The 22,507-nt window shown below is 45.6% G+C and overlaps 1 pseudogene; it reads left to right on the top strand.

Annotated features, from left to right (window-relative positions):
• Positions 1-5,502: 5,502 nt before the first annotated feature.
• Positions 5,503-21,604, top strand: LOC148135756 (uncharacterized; annotated as a pseudogene).
• Positions 21,605-22,507: the final 903 nt, after the last annotated feature.

The following is a 22,507-nucleotide window of genomic DNA, read 5'->3' as shown; positions in this document are numbered from 1 at the left end:
ATAATACTGTGGGTTTTAGACCTCCCAGCCCGTGGAATTATCATCCTTGCTTCCAATCTGTCTCACCTTCTCAGAGTTTTATATATTTCACTGAGATCTCCACTCATTTTCCTAAACCCCATGGGATACAGGCCCAATCAACTCAACTCTGCTTCAACAACAAGCCTGTCATCCCAGAGATCAATCTGGTCATACTTCGCTGCACTCCCTCAATGTCAGGTTTGTCCTTTATTAGGTAAGGAGACCAAAACTGCACACAATACTGCACAATGTTCGAGATGGGGCTTTATCAAGGTCCTGTACAGCTGCAATACGTTACCCTTCCTCGTGGACTCAAATCCCTGTGAAATGAAGGTCAACACACCATCTACCTTCCTAACTGCATTCAGCAACCACAGAAGCATCGACTCTGTACCGTCAGGAAGGCAGCACCATCTATTTTAATTCCACTCTCTTATTTGAAATACGAAGCCATAAATGTTATGATACTTCAAGTGCTGACTGAATTGCTTTTTAATTGTTGTGAGCTTACCAGTCACAACAACCCTCTCAGGACATGTATGCCTGACCCCAACATCCTCTGGGCGAAAAACAATCCTCAAATCCTCTATCAACCTCAAACCCTTGACTTGAAAGGTGTGCTCCCTTGTTCTTGGCCCTCTGACTAAAAGGAACAGCTGCTGTCTATATATCCTGTCCATGCTCCTCATAATCCTATCGTACTGAATCACGTCGCGCTCAGTTTTTCTGCTCCAAAGTAAACAGCCCGAGCTTATCCAGCCTCTCTCCATAGCTGATATGCTCCATCCCAGGGAATGTCCTGGTGAATCTCCTCTGCATCCACTCCAGTGCAATCACATCCTTCCTGTAATGTGGCTCCCAGAATTGCACACAGTATTCCATCTTGGCGAACGAAAGTCCTGTATACACTTTAATAATCTATATCTCGATGAGTAAACACTATGATTACTATCTCCAGTGCCATCTTAACTAACATATTACCCTGCCTATTGACATTTAGGAATGTATGGAGAGGCACTCCCTGAGATTCCTGGTGTGCTGCCATTCATTGAGTACTCTCCTGTCTGGTTCCTTCTTCCAAAGTGCATCACCTCATATTTATCAGGGTTACATTCCATCTATCGTTGATCCACCCATCTGACCTTTCCATCTGTATCTTCCTGAAACAAAAGGCCTTCCTCTTCATTGCCAACCACTCGGTCAATATTTGTATCAAACACAAACTTACTTATCATACTTGCCCCACCCCCTCCACATTCACATCTATATCATTTATAAATGCCACAAATAATAAGGGATACAACAGTGATTCTTGTGGCACACCAGGGGACACTGATCTCCAGTCACACAAATAGCTTTCTACCACCACCCTCTGTCTCCTGCTACTAAGACAATTTGAATGCCAGTTGCCTAATTACCCTTGATATCATGATCATGAGATTGTACTTTCTTCATCAGCTCTGTTAAAGGTCTGAATGAAAAACCATATAAATAACCTCTTAGAAAAAAGTAAATAAAATTCGTTCGGTATGACTTCCCTCTAATGACTTCATGCTGACTATCCCTGATCAAATACTGCCTCTATAAATGAAGATCAGTTTTTTTCCATCCCTATTATCCCCAATAGTTTCCCTCACACTGATCTGATACTCACTGATCTACAGTTCCCTGGTCTATCTCCACCAGCTTTCCTGTAAAGGGTGCCCTCCAGAACTTTGGCACCCTCTCCTTCGACCAGAATTTACTGAATATTTGTTTCAGGGCCTTTCCTCCCTCTCTCCAACAGCAGCTTGTAATGCAACTCATCCGTACCTGGGGATTTGTCCAATTTTATACCAGCCAAATCCTTCACTTCCTGCTCGCATTTTATATCAATCTGGTCAAGAGCTTCCCAGTCCATATTCTCGTATTCTGTATCTGCCTCCTCCTTCTCCCAAGTAAAACAGATGTGAAGTTCTCATATCACAATTTATTAATGTTCTCCATCTTCACACACAAATTGCCCCCTTTGGTTTCTAATGGGCCCTGCTTATTCCCTGGCTATTCTGTACTGCTTGATGTACTTGTGGAATATCTTGAAATTGTCGCTAAACTTGGTCGCACTTGTCAATGCCCCTATTTTCTTTAGTTCCCTCTGTTTCAATACTTTAAATCTTCACTGGAATCATCTCTATTCTCTGAAACATTAGAGATCAAAGGCTGAGTTTCCTCAGCAGACAATCTTCTCATCTGAGGAATTATTCTGACGAATCTCCATTCAGTATTCAGTTTGTTTTACTTAGATCAGGACATCAAAACTGTAGCTGAAAAATATGTTGCTGGAAAAGCGCAGCTGGTCAGGCAGCATCCAAGGAGCAGGAGAAACGATGTTTCGGGCATAAACCCTTCTTCAGGAATCCTGCCTGCCCTGCTGCGCTTTTCCAGCAACACATTTTTCAGCTCTTATCTCCAGCATCTGCAGTCCTCACTTTCTCCTACATCACAACTGTACACAATACTCCTGATACAGACTCACCAAAACTATGTGTGACTGGTGCAGAATGTCTTTGCTTCTAGTCAGAGCAAATTACTCCAGAATCTGGGATCTGTACTGAAACCAACATATGCTGGAGATTACAGTGAGTCTGACAGCATTTGCGGAGAGAGAGCATGGAGCTCTACATCGGCTATACAGTGATTCCCTTTAACGCAGTCAAACCTCACCTTTACTTTCTCTGATTTGCATATGTTCCTCCCAATACCCGTTACTTTTTTTTCTGCTAACGTACCGTATGAATTCTTTAAAAATCCTCCTGAATATCCAACTATACCACATCCACTGGTTCTCCGTCATTTATATCTATAAGGGATATCTTCAAGCAAGAGGTTTGTGAATGTTGACTTGCTTTTGAGATATCTAAAATCATTTTCTTCATGTTTGCTATAATTTTCGAAGTGTTCGAAATCGCATTCTTTACAATAAATTCCAGCAGATTCCTTACTGTGAGTGACAAGTTAACTGGTCTATAGCTCTCCACTCTCCCTCTTTTTCCCTTCTTAAGTTATTGAAATGCATTTGCAACCTTCCAAACTGAATATGGAAAATCACAGTGATCCCTAATGCAATATACCTGTTTATTGCTGCTTTCTCTGAAATTTTGGTATGATGTAATCTGATCCAACAGCCGTATCAATGCTCAATCCAGTTGAGTTTTGAAATAGTAGCCGATATGAATGATTTTAGTTTGTGGTTATGCAAGTCCATGGTCACGTTATATTTCTGGGAGATTTTCAGGATCTCTTTCCATGAAGACAGACATAAAGTAACTGTTTAGTTTCCTGTCATTTTTCTGTTCTCTCCAACAAATTATCCTGTCCGCACATTCAGTATTCCACATTTGACCTTGTTTATTTCCCTTTCAAATATTCATAGAGGTTTTTCCGTCAGGCTTTTTGTTTCTGGTTAGTTAGCATCCTTGTACTCTTTTTGATTTAATGTACACTTTTTTAGTCCTCTTTTGTTGTGTCCTAAATTTCAGTGAATCCATAATATCTGGCAATTTTCTGAGGCACGTTCTTCGATCTAATGCAATTTTGACATCTTTTGCTATTTACACCTTGGAGCGATATATGAAAATTGTATGCCTTAAAGTGTTTCTATAAGTAACAGACATTGCCTGTATTTCATTAAATATTTTTCAAGTACTTTTCAAATTCGTTGAAGCCAACTTATTCCCCATATGTTCATGTGTTACATGACTCAGGAATATACATGCAATTTAAGAAAAAAAAAACTGCCTTTGTATTCAGACGTCATGTAAATTTCAATGTATTAATATAAGTAATTTAGAATAACCAGCTTCACTAGGGGCATGGAAAGTAATGGACAAACTATTGGGACTGGAGACAAATTGTTAGAATCTGTTATTGAGGAAATAATGATAGGAGATTTTCAAAGTCAAACCATTATCCATCACTGTCAACATGATTTTATGAAGGATAAATCTTCTTTGAATGATGTGACAAAGTTTCTTTTAATAAAAAATGACAAACAAGGTGGATAAAGGTAATGCTGTAGATGTATTATATATGGACTTCCATGTTGCATAATGTTTCGCACAAAAGATTAATATGCAAGACAAGAGCACATGGGTTAGGAAATGTATATTTTCTAGGAGAGAGGATTGGCTAACCAATAAATGCCATGATATGGAGATGCAAGAAGCCATTCTTTCTCTATGCACTACGAATGTTGTGGAATTTAAAAGTTCCTTGCATCTCTATGTCAGCATCAATAAAGCCAGCACCAGAGGTGCCTGTCCAGATGAATATCACTCTCGGGAGATGCTCAGTCAGAAATAATTCACTCAAAGCAGGGAGTGGTCAGCTGCCTGACTAGAAATGAGCTGTAAATATATGGGGAGCAGGCAGAGGATTGGAGCTATCGTTGCTTTTGTTCTTCCCTCATAGGAGGTGTGCAGCCTTGTTCAGGCCAGCATGTTGTGCTAATATTGAACTGAGTGGCTGGGTGGCTGGTTCAGCTGTTCCACAGGACAGTAAAGAGTAAAACACATTGCTGTGGGTTTACAATTACACAGCGATCTGACCAGGGAAGGATGACCCATTGCCCTTTCTCTAAAGGACATGAGGAAAGCAGATGGGCTGCTTCTCACAAATGATGATGGTTTCATTTCAATGCCCCAATTCAGTTCATGAGCTATCTGTGCCTCTCGATTATGAGTCAATGACTTGACCACCATACACTCCTTTGGACTGTGTGATCTGTGTGTTGTCATTCCCAGAGAACAGTGAAGACTGCGTCATTGAAGATATTCAAGGCTGACCTTAACTTACTTTGATGGATAGCACAGTCAATGCTTATTGGGAGCAGATAGGAAAGGAGGTAGTCAACTGCAAACAGACGAGTCATGATGTTTCTAAATTTAGTAGCAGGCTGGAGGGGCCGAATGGCCAACTGCCCCTCCTATCCCACATGTTGTACTCCCAATTATTCCTTGACGCTGTTATAGAAAGAAAGGTAGACTGCATTCAGCCAGTCAGCGTTTTTATTATGAGACAGGAGGAGGCTATTCTGTCCTTCAATGGAGTGATACAGAAATAGAATGCAGTCTTTCAGCCTATTTACTAACTTATACCATTTGGAGGAGGCCCTAAAACCTTTCTGGGCAATTACAGTTGAACAGGGGAGCCCTGGTTCGTCAACCTGAAGTACAGTGTAGAGATAATTTCTATTTTTTCAGAGTGGACAGCTGTAACTAGTGGAAGTCCTCAGGGATCAGTGTGAGTTTATCAACATCTTACAGTCTGGATTAATGATTTGGATGAAGGGGATGAATGGATGGGAGTTCAATTGCCTTATACACCAGGATAGTTTTACAAAAAGCTGTCAAGTGGAGACAGAGCTTCTGCAATGGGATAGAGACAGGTGAGTGTAGAGCGTCTACAATGGGATACAGAGAGGGGGAGGGCAGAGCGTCTGCAATGGGATTCAGACAGAAGGAGGCAGAGCGTCTGCTATTGGATACAGACAGGTGAGATCAGAGCATCTGCAGTAGGATACAGACAGGGGGAAGGCAGGGTGGCTGCAATGGGATATAGACAAGCGGAGGGTAGAGTGTCTGCAATGGGATACAGGCAGGGAGAAGGAAGAGCGTCTACAATGGGATACCGACAGGGGCAGGGCAGAGCATCTGCTATGGGATACAGAGAGGGGGAGGGCAGAGCGTCTGCAGTGGGATGCAGACAGGAGAGGCAGAGCGTCTGAAGTGGCATAACAACGGAGGAGGGCAGAGCGTCTGCCATGGGATACAGAGAGGGGGAGGGCAGAGCGTCTGCAATGGAATACAGACAGGGGGAGAGCAAAGCATCTACAGTAGGATACAGAGAGGGGGACGGAAGAGCATCTGCAATGGGATACAGGCGGGGGGGAGGCAGGGTGTCTCCAATAGGATATAGACAGGAGGAGGGCAGGGTGTCTGCAATGGGATACAGGCAGATGGAGGCAGTGAGTAAACCTTCACCAAAAACAGTGCAATGTGGGTGACAGAAACTTTGCGTTTTGAGGTCGGATAAGAAAACATTTAATTATTTAAATGAATAGAGATTGCAGAACTTGGTCGTGCAGAATGATTTGCTTGTCCTGGTATACGAATCACATCAAGTTAGTCTGGACTTGCAGTATGTGATTTGGAAGGTAAACAGAATGTTGCTGCTTTCATTGCAAAGGGTATTGGGTTTGATCTGAGGAATGATTTTTCTGCATCTGTGCAGGTCAGTGCTGATAACACATCTGATGTTTCCTGTGTAGTTATAATTCCCTAAACTGGAAAAAACAATACAATGGTTCACGAAACTTTCCAAGATGTTCCTTTTTTCTTGTTCTTGGGATGAAGGCATCATGCATTGAAGGATTAACAGTTTAGGCCTGAGAATGGGAGATGCTCTTATTGAGCATAGAAGATCACGAGAAGATCACGAGCTAGTGAATACCTGATGGATATTTCCTCTTGTGTGGGAGAATGTAACTGGGGAAGTAGTGTAAAACTGATTCTGAGGAACCGTCACCAGATCAGAAACGTTAACTCTGACTTTTGGTCTCAGGTGCTGTCGGACCTCCAGAACTTTTCCAGAAATATCGGTATTTGTTTATGTTTAGGATGCATTCATTTCAACACAAATACTGTGAAAGCATTAAATATCTCATTTTTTTAAATTACACAAGCGCAAATAAACATATCTTCAAATCAACCGGGACCATTTCCTGCAAAGGAAATGGGAAGGTGCAGCTACATGAAGCAGGGAATGTGACAGAATACAGCTTTGGCAATATTCAAGGAGATCTCATATGTTCCAGGTGGGGGTTGGATAACATTATTATGTGATTCACTTCAGAGAGGCAAACAAATGTAACCCTTCTGAGGAGGAATGACATATTGCTGCCTCTCTCTTTCCTTGTTATTCCTCCCAGCAATGTGTGCGACCTAAGAAAAGAAATCCATCAGCCATCTTTACCAGACATGGAGGATGTGGGACGTAAGGGTCGTCACTAGCGTCCCTGCTGACTTTGCCTGCGCGAAGTGTAACTAACTCTACTTCTTCACAGACCGCGTTTGGGATTTGGAACTGGAGATGGATGAACTTCAGATCAGTTTGGAGGATGAGGGGAGGAGAGAGAGGCGTTATGGGAAGGTAGTCACACCTCAGTTACATGGCTAGGTAACCGTCAGGAGATGGAAATGGAATAGGCAGAGAGTGCAGAATATCTTTTGGCCGTTTCCCTCAATAACAAGTATACCGTTTTGGATGCTGTTGGGGAATGGGACCAACCAGGGGAAAGCATTATCGGCCAGGTCTCTGACACGGAGCATGGCGCTGTTACTCAGAAGGGAATGGGGGAGAATAGGAGAGCGACAGTAATACGAGATTCAGAAGTGAGAGGAACTGACAGGTGATTCTGTGGTCGTGAGCAAGACTCCTGGATGGTATGTTACCTCCTGAGTGCCAGGGTCAGGGATGACTCAGATTGAGTCTACGGGATTCTTCGGGTGTGGGGCGGTGGGGTGGGAGAATAATCAGAAGTCGTGGTATGCATTGGTACCAATAAGCCAGGTATGGAAAGGGAGGAGGACATGAAAAGTGAATATAGGGAGTTAGCTTGGAAGCTAAAAGTCAGGACAAGCAGAGTAGTAATCCCAGGATTGCTACCGCTGCCACCTCCTACTGAGACAGGAACAGAGAGAGTGAGTGCAGCTGGCTACAGGGGTGGGGTCAGAGGGATGTTCTCATATATGTCTGTCATTGGGATACCTCCTGCAGAAAGTTGGATCTGTACAAGAAGGACGGGGTGCACCTGAACTGGGTGGACAACAATACCCTGGATGGGAGATTTGCTAGAGATCTTTGGGAGGGCATAAAATAGTTTGGCAGGTGTGTGGGAACCTGAGGTACGGATCACGTGATGCAGTCGATACCGACCAGTTGATACAGAGTGCAAAGAGTCTGTGAGGAAGCATGGGAACTTGATAAGGCAAAGGTGCAGTCAGTGTGATGGGTTGAAGTGTCTCTATTTTAATGAGGACAGCATGAAACAGACTGATATGCTAGAACCCGTTGATGTAAAGAAAGAGGATGTGCTGAAAATTTTGAAAAACGTAAAGATAGATAAATCCTCTGGCCCAGATGGGATATACCCAAAGTTACTAAACGAAATGAGGGAAGAGATTGCTATGTCTTCCGTGATGATGTTTGTGCCCTCACTATCCACTGGAGTCGTACCAGAAGATGGGGTAAAAACTATGACTGCTGATGCTGGAAACCAGATTCTGGATTAGTGGTGCTGGAAGAGCACAGCAGTTCAGGCAGCATCCAAGGAGCAGCGAAATCGACGTTTCGGGCAAAAGTCCTTCATCAGGAATAAAGGCAGAGAGCCTGAAGCGTGGAGAGATAAGCTAGAGGAAGGTGAGGGTGGGGAGAAAGTAGCATAGAGTACAATAGGTGAGTGGGGGAGATGATGAAGGTGATTGGTCAGGGAGGAGAGGGTGGAGTGGATAGGTGGAAAAGGAGATTGGCAGGTAGGACAAGTCCGGACAAGTCACGGGGACAGGGCTGAGCTGGAAATTTGGAACGAGGATGAGGTGGGGAAGGGTAAATGAGGAAACTTTTGAAGTGCACATTGATGCCCTGGGGTTGAAGTGGTCCGAGGCGGAAGATGAGGCGTTCTTCCTCCAGGCGTCTGGTGGTGAGGGAGCGTCGGTAAAGGAGGCCCCGGGTTCTCCATGTCCTCGGCAGAGTGGGAGGGGGAGTTGAAATGTTGGGCCATGGGGCGGTGTGGTTAATTGGTGCGGGTGTCCCAGAGATGTTCCCTAAAGCGCTCTGCTAGGAGGCACCCATTCTCCACAACTTAGAGGAGACCACATCGGGGGCAACAGATACAATAAATGATATTAGTGGATGTGCAGGAATAACCTTTATGGATGTGGAAGGCTCCTTTAGGGCCTTGGATGGATGTGAGGGAGGAGGTGTGGGCGCAGGTTTTACAGTTCCTGCGGTAGCAGGGAAAGGTGCCAGGATGGGAGGGTGGGTTTTAGGGGGCGTGGAACTGACCAGGTAGTCACGGAGGGAACGGTCTTTGCGGAAGGTGGAAAGGGTGGATTGCAAAGGACCCACTCTGTACTACATCCTCAGGAGAATTCATACTCTCAACAAATAGTATTTCAATTCCATCTCAAACATCAAAAACTGTAAGTACAACAAACTAGTATCTACCTACCTCCATAACCAGCACTCCTCAAACATTCCAGAAGATTCCCCTGGCTTCGGAAACTACACAGATGCCATTAGCCATGAGGCTAATGCAGCTGCCACCCCCACGCTAATTGATGATGTCACTTCCTCCCCATCATGGTCAATCTCACAACCACTTCCGCACCTCACAACTCCTCATGCATCACACGTGACATCACTTCTGCCCCTCACATAATCGCCAATGCCACACGCTGAGTGACTTCCGCCATCCCTACTGCCGTGGTCACCACCACTTCCGCCTCCACCTGCGCCGCTCACCTGCATTCTGCTGATACGACCCCCACAGACCCCACTGTCACTATCCCCACCCACCAGAACCCCGAGGGGAACACTACCCCTGCTCATGATTCCACCCCCATTCCCCCCACCACCACACCCACTCCAGTTACAGGTTCTGCCCCCACTCCCAGCTCCACACCCACACCAGTTCCCAGCTTCCTGCCCTACCGACTTTTCGCCCTCCTTCCAGACCTCCTCCTCACCGAGGACAAACGATCAGTCCTCTGCAAAGGACTCACCTTCATGCCCCTCCATCCACGCATCAATGAATTTACACGCCGTGATGTCGAACAATTCTTCCCCGCCTCTGCCTCCCAGCTTACTTTCACAATCAGGATTCCCGCCCACTTTCCGAGGACCCCTTCGCTCACCTCCAACACACTGCATCCACCTGGACACCCCACGCTGGCCTATTACCTGCCCTCGACCTCTTCATTTCCAATTCCTGCCGGGACATTAACCGCCTCAACCTGTCTACCACCCTCCCCCACTCAAACCTCTCACCCTCGAAACGCGCCATCCCTCTGCTCCAATCCCAACTTCAGCATCAAGCCAGCGAATAAAGGGGGCGCAGTGGTAGTCTGGCGCACTGACCTCTACACCGCTGAAGCCAAACGCCAACTCGAGGATACCTCTTCCTACCGCCCCCTCGACCATGACCCCACCCCCATCACCAAACCATCATGTCCCAGACCATACAGAACCTCATCACCTCAGGAGATCTCCCACCCACAGCTTCCAACCTTATAGTCGGGGAACCCCGCACTGCCCGGTTCTACCTCCTTCCCAAGATCCACAAGCCTGACCACCTTGGCCGACCCATTGTCTCAACATGCTCCTGCCCCACTGAACTCATCTTCACCTAGCTCGACACTCTCCTATCCCCCCCAGTCCAGGAGCTCCCCACAAACGTTCGAGAAACCACCCACGCCCTCCACTTTAAACTTCTGAGTTGGGGGGAAGGGAAAGTGAAAGCAACAGGGAGTATGGAGGTAAATGGCAAGATTAGCAGCAGGATAGAATGTTTCCAGGCGGATTTAAAATTGAGGCAGACTGAGAATGCAGTAAAAAGCAAGGATAACTTAGGACATATGACTTCCAACATCTCTAATGATAAGGAAGTTAGCATTCAGGCACTTTACCTGAATGCTCGTAGCATACATAACAAAGCCGATGAACTAATGGCACAGATAATAGTGAATGATTATGATGTAGTAGGCATCACAGAGACTTGGTTACAGGGGGGTCAGGACTGGCAGTTAAACCTCCATGGTTTTTCAACTTATCGAAAAGACAGAGAGGTGGGCAGAGGGGGTGGGGTTGCCTTGTTAGTTAAGAACAAAATTAAATCTATGGTATTGAATGACATAGCGTCGGATGATGTGGAGTCTGTGTGGGTGGAATTGAGGAACCACAAAGGCAAAAAAACATAATTGGAGTTGTGTATAGACCTCCTAACAGTGGTCAGGACCAGGGACGCAACATGTACCGGGAAATAGAGAAGGCATGTCAGAAAGGCAAGGTTACATTGATCATGGGAGACTTCAATATGCAGGTGGACTGGGTAAATAATGTTGTTAGTGGATCTAAAGAAAGGGAATTCATGGAATGCTCACAGGATGGCTTTTTGGAACAGCTTGTCATGGAGCCCACAAGAGAGCAGGCTATTCTGGACCTAGTGCTTTGCAATGAACCAGACTCTATAAAAGATCTTAAAGTAAGGGAACCCTTAGGAAGTAGCGACCATAATATGATAGAGTTCAGTCTGGAGTTTGAAAGGGAGAAGGCAAAATCGGATGTAATGGTGTTACAGTTGAATAAAGGTAATTATGAGGGCATGAGAGAGGAACTGACTAAAATAGACTGGAAGCAGAGGCTAACCGGGAAGACAGTAGAGCAAAAATGGCAGGAGTTTGTAGGTATAATTGAGGACACTGTACAGAGGTTCATTCCCAAGAAAAGAAAGATTAACCGGGGAGGGATTAGACAACCTTGGCTGACAAAGGAAGTCAGGAAATGTATTAAAGAAAAAGAGAGATCCTATAAAGTGGCTAAGAACAGTGGGAAATCAGAAGATTGGGAGGGATATAAAAGCAAACAGAGGATAACAAAGAGTGTAATAAGAAAGGAGAGGATCAAATATGAAGGTAGGCTAGCCAGTAATATTAGAAATAATAGTAAAAGTTTCTTTCAGTACATAAGAAACAAACGACAGGCAAAAGTAGACATTGGGCCACTTCAAACTGATGCAGGAAGCCTAGTGATGGGAGATAAGGAAATAGCAGGAGAACTTAACAAGTACTTTGCGTCAGTCTTCACAGTGGAAGACATGAGTAATATCCCAAAAATTAAAGGGTGTCACGGGGCTGAGTTGAGTATGGTTGCCATTACGAAAGAGATAGTGCTAGAAAAGTTAAAAAGTCTTAAAATTGATAAATCTCCTGGCCCCGATGGGATACACCCTAGAGTTCTGAGAGAGGTGGCTGAGGAAATAGCAGAGGCATTGGTTGAGATCTTTCAAGAGTCACTGGAGTCAGGAAAGGTCCCGGATGATTGGAAGATGGCTGTTGTAACCCCCTTGTTCAAGAAAGGATCAAGGCAAAAGATGGAAAATTATAGGCCAATCAGCTTAACCTCGGTTGTTGGTAAAATTCTAGAATCCATCATTAAGGATGAGGTTTCTAAATTCTTGGAAGAGCAGAGTCTGATTAGAACAAGTCAACATGGATTTAGTAAAGGGAGGTCATGCCTGACAAACCTGTTGGAATTTTTTGAAGAGGTAACAAGTAGGTTAGACCAGGGAAACCCAGTGGATGTGGTCTATCTAGACTTTCAAAAGGCCTTTGATAAGGTGCCACACGGGAGGCTGCTGAGCAAGGTGAGGGCCCATGGTGTTCGAGGTGAGCTGCTGGGATGGATTGAGGATTGGTTGTCTAACAGAAGGCAGAGAGTTGGGATAAAAGGTTCTTTTTCAGAATGGCAGCCGGTGACGAGCGGTGTCCCGCAGGGTTCGGTGCTGGGGCCACAGCTGTTCGCATTATATATTAACGATTTGGATGAGGGAACCGGGGGCATTCTAGCGAAGTTTGCCGATGATACGAAGTTAGGTGGACAGGCAGGTAGTACTGAGGAAGTGGGGAGGCTGCAGAAGGATCTTGACAGGTTGGGAGAGTGGTCCAGGAAATGGCTGATGGAATTTAACGTGAGCAAGTGCGAGGTCTTGCACTTTGGCAAAAAGAATAAAAGCATAGACTACTTTCTAAATGGTGAGAAAATTAATAAAGCCAAAGCACAAAGGGATCTGGGAGTGCTAGTCCAGGATTCTCTAAAGGTAAACATGCAGGTTGAGTCCGTGATTAAGAAAGCGAATGCAATGTTGTCTCTTATCTCAAGAGGGTTGGAATATAAAAGCAGAGATGTACTACTAAGACTTTATAAAGCTCTGGTTAGGCCCCATTTGGAGTACTGTGTCCAGTTTTGGTCCCCACACCTCAGGAAGGACATACTGGCACTGGAACGTGTCCAGCGGAGATTCACACGGATGATCCCTGGAATGACAGGTCTAACATATGAGGAACGGCTGAGGATACTGGGATTGTATTCGTTGGAGTTTAGAAGATTAAGGGGAGACTTAATAGAGACGTACAAAATAATACATGGCTTGGAAAAGGTGGATGCTAGGAAATTGTTTCAGTTAAACGAGGAGACTAGGACCCGTGGACACAGCCTTAGAATTAGAGGGGGTCATTTCAGAACAGAAATGCGGAGGCATTTCTTCAGCCAGAGAGTGGTGGGCCTGTGGAATTCATTGCCACGGAGTGCAGTGGAAGCCGGGACGCTAAATGTCTTCAAGGCCGAGATTGATAGATTCTTGTTGTCTCGAGGAATTAAGGGCTACGGGGAGAACGCTGGTAAGTGGAGCTGAAATGCGCATCAGCCATGATTGAATGGCGGAGTGGACTTGATGGGCCGAATGGCCTTACTTCCACTCCTATGTCTTATGGTCTTATGGTCCACCTCCTCCAAGACTTCCATTTCCCCGGCCCCCAACACCTCATCTTCACCATGGATATACAATCCCTCTACACCTCCATCTGCCATGACCAGACCCTCCAAGCCCTCCATTTTCCCTCTCCAGACGTCCCCAACAGTACCCTTTCACCGACACTCTCATTCGTTTGGTCGAACTGGTACTCACCATTAACAATTTCTCCTTCGAATCCTCCCAATTCCTCCAGACCAAAGGGGTAGCCATGGGCACACGTATGGGCCCCAGCTATGTTTATCTCTTTGTTCGCTATGTAGAACAGTTGATCTTCCGTAATTACACCGGCACCACTCCCCACCTCTTCCTCCGCGACATTGATGACTGCATTGGCACCACCTCGTGCTCCCGCGAGGAAGTTGAGCAATTCATCAACTTCACTAACACATTCCACCCTGACCTTAAATTGACCTGGACCATCTCTGACACCTCCCTCCCCTTCCTGGACCTCTCCATCTCCATTAATGACGACCGACTTGACACTGACATTTTTCAATAAACCCACCGACTCCCACAGCTACCTGGATCACACCTCTTCCTACCCTACCTCTTGCAAAAATGCCATCCCGTATTCCCAATTCCTCCGCCTCCGCCGTATCTGCTCCCTGGAGGACCAGTTCCACTACAGAACACACCAGATGGTCTCCTTCTTCAGAAACCGCAAGTTCCCTTCCCACATGGTTAAAGATGCCCTCCAACGCATTTCGTCCACATCCCGCACGTCCGCCCTCAGACCCCACCCCTCCAAGCGTAACAAGGACAGAACGCCCCTGGTGCTCACCTTCCACCCTACCAATCTTTGCATAAACCAAATCATCCGCCGACATTTCCGCCACCTCCAAAAAGACCCACCACCAGGGATATATTTTCCTCCCCACCCCTTTCCGCCTTCCGCAAAGACCGTTCGCTCCATGACGACTTGATCAGGTCCACGCCCCCTACAACCCACCCTGACACCTTCCGCTGCCACCGCAGGAACTGTAAAACCTGTGCACAAACCTCCTCCCTCACCTCTATCCAAGTCCCGAAAGGAGCCTTCCATATCCATCAAAGTTTTACCTGCACATCCACTAATATCATTTATTTTATCCGTTGCCCCCGAAGTGGTCTCCTCTGCATTGGGGAGACTGGGCGCTTCCTAGCAGAGCGCTTTAGGGACCATCTCCGGGACACCCGCACCAATCAACCACACCGCCCCGTGGCCCAACATTTCAACTCCCCCTCCCACTCTGCCGAGGACATGGAGGTCCTGGGCCTCCTTCACCGCCGCCCCCTCACCACCAGACGCCTGGAGGAAGAACGCCTCATCTTCCGCCTCAGAACACTTCAACCCCAGGGCATCAATGTGGACTTCAACAGTTTCCTCATTTCCCCTTCCCCCATCTCACCCTAGTTCCAAACTTCCAGCTCAGCAGTGTCCCCATGACTTGTCCAGACTTGTCCTACCTGCCTATCTTCTTTTCCACGTATCCACTCCACCCTCTCCTCCCTGACCTATCACCTTCATCCCCTCTCCCACTCACCTATTGTACTCTATGTTACTTCCTCCCCACCCCCACCCTCCTCTAGTTTATCTCTCCACGCTTCAGAATCTCTGCCTTTATTCCTGATGAAGGACTTTTGCCCGAAATTCGATTTCGCTGCCACTTGGATGCTGCCTGAACTGCTGTGCTCATCCAGCGCCACTAATCCAGAATCGTACCAGAATATTGCAGGTTGGCAAAAGTTATACCCTTGTTCAAGATAGGGAATAGGGTTAACCTTGGGAATTAGATACCAGTCAGTCTTAGGTCGGTGGTGGGCAAATTATTTGAGAGGATTCTGCGAGGCAGGATTTATGACTATTTGGAAATCAATAATTGAATGAGAGATATTCAGCATGGCTTTGTGAGGGGCAGGTCATGACTTATGCATTCTTACTTAATTGTTTGAGAATGTGACAAAACAGGTTGATGATGGTAGAGCAGGGGATTTTAGCAAGGCGTTTGATAAGGTTTGATTAGACTTGATTCCCTACAGTGTGCAAACAGGCCCTTCGTCCAAACAAGTCCACACCGACACTCCAAAGAGTAACCTACCCAGAATCATTTCCCTCTGACTAATGCACTTAACCCTATGGGAAATTTAACATGACCAATTCGCCTGGTCTGCACATCTTTGGACTGTAGGAGGAAACCCGTACACACACGGAGAGAATATGCAAACACGATACAGACAATCGCCCGAGACAGGAACCAAACCCGAGTCGCTAGTGGTGTGAGGCAACAGTGCTAACCACTGAGACAATGTAGTACCCCTAGTAGGCTCATGATAGGCTCATTCTGAAAGTAAGGATGAATGGGATACAGGGAATACTGTCTGTATGAATACATGATTTGCTGTCCCATAGAAGAGAGAAGGTGGTGATAGATGGAATATATTCAGCCTGGAATTGATGACCAGTGGTTTTCAGAAGGGATCAGTTCAGGGAACTATGTTGTTTGTGACTTTTATAAGTGACTTGGATGAGGAAGTTGAAGGGTGTGTTAGTAAGTTTGCCGATGACAGGAAGGTTGGTGGAGTTGTGCATAATGTGGAGGGCTGTTGTAGGTTGCAATGGGATATTGATAGGATGCAGAGCTGTGCTGATTCGTGGCAAATGGAGTCCAACTGTGGAAGTGTCAAATTATTCACTTTAGAAGGTCGAATTGGCATGCAGAATACAGGGTTTAAGGAAGGATTCTTGGCAGTGTGGAGGAACAGAGAGATCTTGGAGTCCATGTCCATAGATCGCTCGAAGATGCCGCACAGGTTGACAGGATTGTTAAGAAGGTGAATGGTGTGTTCACGTTCATTTGCAGAGTGATGAGTTTAAGAGCTGCGAGGTTATGCTGCAGCACGATAGAGTTCTGGTTCGATAACACGGAGTATTCACTTCTGGTTGCCTCATTATAGGAAGGATGGTCAAAGTCTGTGAGAAGATTTGTAGCTCGGGTCCTCGTTGTTGTGGTTCTGTTTGCCGAGCTGGGAATTTGTGTTGCAGACGTTTACTCCCCTGGGTAGGTGACATCCTCAGTGCTTGGGAGCCTCCTGTGAAGCGCTTCTGTGATCTTTCCTCCGGTATTTGTAGTGGTTTGAATCTGCCACTTCCGGTTGTCAGTAACAGCTGTCCACTGCAGCGGTCGGTATATTGGTTCCGGGTCTATGTGCTTATTGATTGAATCTGTGGATGAGTACCATGCCTCTAGGCATTCCCTGTCTTTTCTCTGTTTGGCTTGTCCTATAATAGTAGTGTTGTCCCAGTCGAACTCATGTTGCTTGTCATCTGCATGTGTGGCTACTAAGGATAGCTGGTCGTGTCGTTTCGTGGCTAATTGGTATTCATGGATGCGGATCGTTAGTTGTCTTCCTGTTTTTTGTATGTAGTGTCTGGTGCAATCCATGCATGGGACTTTGTACACGACATTGGTTTTGCTCATGCTGGGTATCGGTTCCTTCGTTCTGGTGAGTTGTTGTCTGAGAGTGGCTGTTGGTTTGTGTGCTGTTATGAGTCCTAGTGATCACAACAGACTTCACAAGTACAGACAAGAAATTTCGCACCAACAATCGTTAATTTCAAAAACCACCAATCAGGAATGGACCCGGACCATAGAACAGGCGGTCACCATAGGACAGAAGAGGATCACACGCCGCAAAAAAGGCACAAAAAGAAAGAATGGTCAAACTTTTACATCACAACACACATTCGGGTTAGAGACCTCTCCCACAGACAGCTCACAGACACGGAAAGAACAATATTGGCCAAGGGACTCAACTACAACCACAGGGACGCCAAGACAGAAGATTTCCTAGCAGCACTAGAATGCACACTCAGGAACAATGGACTGACAGAAGAGACACAACAAACAGTGAGACAAAGTATCATACCCCTGATAACAAGGAAAAGATAAACACATAACCTCAACACCAAGGAGAGGGAAGCACTAAAAGCACTAAGAAACGATAAGAACATAATCATACTACCAGAAGACAAAGGCAGAATGACGGTTATCCTCGACAAAGCAGAGTACATCCAAAAAGCGCAACAACTACTTGCAGATACCAACACCTACCAAAAGAGGGAGTTTGACCCCACCCCACAGCTCACCAATAGGATAAACAACACACTGAGGAAACTACAAAAACAAAACGGACAGATAACCAGGTTTGACCTACAAAGAATGAAACCTGAAAGCAACAACACCCCCAGATTCTATGGACAACCTAAAGAGCACTAACCAGACAGCCCACTCAGAACAATAGTATCACTAGCAGGGACACCATCACATAACTGACTAAAGAACTACAGCAGAAACTGAAACACCTGGTCAGCGGATCCAGACACTCTATATAATCAACACAGGAATTCTTGGACATCATCAGAATTATACACACAGCCAAGGAAGAAACCACGGTCTCATTCGATGTAACGGCACTGTTCACCTCTATCGACAAAACCCTAGCCAGAGAAACAATAGCCAACCTGCTGGACATACAGAACAGACAACAGGACGGTGAACCTATTAACAAAGACGGCATACTCAAACTACTGAACCTGTGCCTCACAACACACTTCACATTCAACAACCAAATATATGAACAAATCAACGGCACACCCATGGGCTCACCTATTTCTGGACTCATAGCAGAAGCGGTAATGCAAAGGTGAGAACAAACAGTCTTACCGCAAATTCAACTCAAACTCTGGGTCAGAAATGTGGATGACACCTTTGTAATCATTAAAAACATAGAAATAGAGAACACACACCGGATCATCAACGCCACAGTCACAGGAATCCGATTCACTAGAGAGGAAGAAAAGGACAACCAACTCCCATTCCTAGACGTGATGGTACAGAGAACACCTAACGGAAAATTCACCACAAAGGTATACAGGAAAGCCACACACACAGATCAAGTCCTGAACTACGAAAGCAACCACCCCAACACACACAAAAGAAGTTGCATCAAGACACTGTTCAAAAGGGCCACAACACATTGCAGTACACCAGAACTGCAAAAAGAGGAAGAAGAACACCTGTACAATGTATTCGCCAAAAACGGATGCCCGTGCAATTTCATCAACAGATGCCTAAGGGAAAGACAACGGAATGAGGACATGCCACGACCCAAAGGACTATCCATACTATCATACATCAAGAGAGAAGAGAAAATGAGGTCTGCAGATGCTGGAGATCAGAGATGGAAATGTGTTGCTGGAGAAGCGCAGCAGGTCAGGCAGCATCTAGGGAACAGGAGAATCGACGTTTCGGGCATTAGCCCTTCTTCAGGAATGAGGAAAGTTTGTCCAGCAGGCTAAGATAAAAGATATCTTAGCCTGCTGGACAAACTTTCCTCATTCCTGAAGAAGGGCTAATGCCCGAAACGTCGATTCTCCTGTTCCCTAGATGCTGCCTGACCTGCTGCGCTTCTCCAGCAACACATTTCCATATCATACATCAAGAGCATTTACGAACTGACAGCCAGACTACTGCGAACACTAGGACTCATAACACCACGCAAACCAACAGCCACTCTCAGACAACAACTCACCAGAACGAAGGACCCATTACCCAGCATGAGCAAACCAATGTAGTGTACAAAATCCCATGCAAGGACTGCACAAAACACTACATAGGACAAAAAGGAAGACAGCTTACGATCCGCATCCATGAACACCAACTAGCCACGAAACGTCACGACCTTAGTAGCCACTCACGCAGATGATAAGCAACATGAGTTCGCCTGGGACAAGCCAAACAGAGATCAGCTAGGGAATTCCCAGAGGCATGGCACTCATCCACAGATTCAACCAATAAGCACATTGAATTGGACCCAATATACCGACCACTGCAGTGGACAGCTGGAACTGACCAACCGGAAGCAGCAGATTCAAACCACTACAAATAGCGGAGGAAAGATCACAGAAGCGCTTCACAGGAGGCTCCCAAGCACTGAGGTTGTCACCTAGACAGGGGACGAAACATCTGCAACACAAATTCCCAGCTCGGTGAACAGAACCACAACATAGAAAGGATATGGAAACTTTAGAGAGGGGGCAGAGGAGATTTATCAACATACTGCCAGGACTGAAGGGAATGTCTTATGAAGAAAGGTTGAAGGAACTCGAGCTTTTCTCTTTGGAGTGATAGAGGATGAGACGGCGTGCTTGTACCTCATACTGTGACACTGTGTTTTAGGCGTCCCAGCCAGGGGAAGTATCATCCCTGCTTCCAATCGGTCTCGCCCTGTCAGTGCTTTACATCCCTCACTGATGGCCACTGATTTTCCTAAATCTCATGGAATACAGGCCCAGTCGTCCCAAACTCTGCTCCCATAACAAACCTGTCATCCCAGATATCAGTCTGGTCATCCTTCACGGCTTTCCCTCAATGTCAGGTTTGTCCTTTATTAAGGAAGGAGACCAAAACTGCACGCAATATTGCACAATGTGCAAGATGCAGTCTCACCAAGGCTGTACAGCTGCAGTAGGACACACTTACTCCTGGACTCAAATCCCCCTGAAGTTAAGGTCAACACACCATAAATCTTCCTAACTGCTTTCTGTTCCTGCAATATTACTTTCAGTGATTGGCGTGCAGAGAGATCCAGGTCCTTTTCAACGTTACAGCTATCCCCGAGGTGGATCTGTGTACACTGGGCAGCTTGCCAATGCTATCTCCAGTATTGACTACAGGCTTCAGAACTCACTGCCCTGCATGGACCTCGGATCTCTGCTGCAGAAGAAAGCAAATAATTGAGCATAAGTCCCTTTATAATCAACATTTTTCAACCAATACCTTTTCAAATGGCAGGCTGATGTTCTCGTTTACTAACAAAGTACACAATATCAAATCTACCCACATTACTCTTCATCTGCCACAATTTTGACCATCCATTCTACTTCTCTCAATCAATTTGGAGGGTTTTGTTTAACATCGTCTTCATGAAAAAAACTCCAAAAGAGCTTGATCTCTAACTCAGTGCTGACCATCCGCTTAAAGCAGACCATCTCACATAGGCTCGTGAAATCGATTTTCCCAGTATTACCATTCGCTTGGGTTAACACAGTTTAGATGCAATTGAATCTGTCCATTTTACTGCAGTACCCACAAACTTGTATGTTTGTATGTCTAATTTCATGTTTTATGACATACCCAACATCTGTATTGCAGCTTTGATATACAACTCCCATCTTTTCCTTGCTGTTTCTAAGTTCCACCTGAGCAGATTCTGTGGAATCTGAGCCACGTGGGGTCTTGGAAGATAAATGGTTGATTCAGGGAGATAGTTGGTGAGGCCAATGTACACCGTGAGATCATCTTGTCACACCTTACCTGTTCTTCTTAAGTGTCACTGTGACATTTTCACTAGATCTCCCGTTATGCCGGTGGAGAATTGAAGGAGAATGGTCTCTCAGCAATGCTGTGCATTCTCCCAGACAGCTGAGATAGTTCTAACCTGGGTGGGAACTTTACAGCAGGCTGGTGCAGTGTTGCTGCTGCCGTACAGGTTCTTAGTGAGATTACGTCTGGTGTAGTGTTTACAGATTTAGTCGCCTCACTGAGGAAAGGATATTGTTACTCTGGACGCAGCTCAGAGATGGTTCCTAAACTGATTCCAGCAATGCCGGTGTAAGCTTATAAAGAAAGGATGTTCAGGTTGATCCAATGCCCATTGGGCTTTACAAGAATGGAAGATGATTTTATTTTTGCATAGAACACTGGAAGGCGTCAAAAACAGAGGCCAATTACACAGCAAATGGAGAAATGCATTCCGTGTCTCCATCCTGTTACACAGGTACAGCAGAAGGATATTCAGGCCTTCGATCCTATTAGACCAGAACAGGGAGGGGTTATTCAGCCCCCAGAGCCTGATTTACAGTTACAGGAGGAAGTCAATCAACTACTCGTGTCGACAACACTGGGCCCAGAATAGGCCATGCAGCACTAGTAGCCTGTTACACAGCAACAGGATCAGTCCATTCAGCTCCCTCGAGTCTGTAATACAGGAACTGGAAGGGGTCCTACAGTGACTGGAAATTGGTACACTGGGATAACAGGAGGCCATTCAGCCCCATGGAGCCTGTTGCATGGGAATTGGATAAGAATGCAAACTTTATGAGACTTCTTATTGGAAATGAGGAAGAAGTTCACGTTACATGTTGGGGTTTGGGGACAGGAGACTAAATACTCCCTTGGCCCCATTTTAGGGATGCGGGACTAGACCATGTAGCAACTCCAGCCTGGTTTTGATAAAATGTGAGTAGACAACTTCAGCCCTTCAAATTATTACATAGCAACACGAAGATTGCATAAGCCCTCCAGCCTCTTACACATTAAGGGTATGCCATCAACATGATACCGTAGGGCCATCAATTTTGTATACAAGGAAGAGCGTTAGTCCAATCAGACACTCATATCTCCTAAAAATCAATCAGACCAGGTCATTTCAAGCCATTTGCGAATCATACAGGATTGGAGGGAACGTAGAGATTATAGAGAGGTAAGAATTTACATTATCACCTCCAAGATGGAATAAAAAGTATTGAGAAAACTCTTTGAATTTAAGAAAGATTCTTAGAATATATTATTCAGGAATTAATGGCAGAACGTTTGCAAAATCAAAACCAATCGATCAGAGTCAACATGATGTTGTGAATGATAAATCGTGCTTCAATTATTTGCTCGAGTTTGTTAAAGATGTGACAAGCAAGATGGATATTGAGAACCTGGAGATGAAGTACTTGGACTTCAAGAACGCATTTCATAAAGTGTGCACAAAAGATTAATCTGCAGAATAAGGACATGTGATTAGAAGTAGCCTTTAGCTTGGAGACCG

Source organism: Chiloscyllium plagiosum, unplaced genomic scaffold, assembly GCF_037043375.1.
Source record: "Chiloscyllium plagiosum isolate Xiang-an unplaced genomic scaffold, Cpla_swu_hap1 HiC_scaffold_48, whole genome shotgun sequence".
Classification (NCBI taxonomy): Eukaryota; Metazoa; Chordata; class Chondrichthyes; order Orectolobiformes; family Hemiscylliidae; genus Chiloscyllium; species Chiloscyllium plagiosum.
Note: the sequence above shows the minus strand (reverse complement) of the source record. Positions and strands in the feature narration are given on the sequence as shown.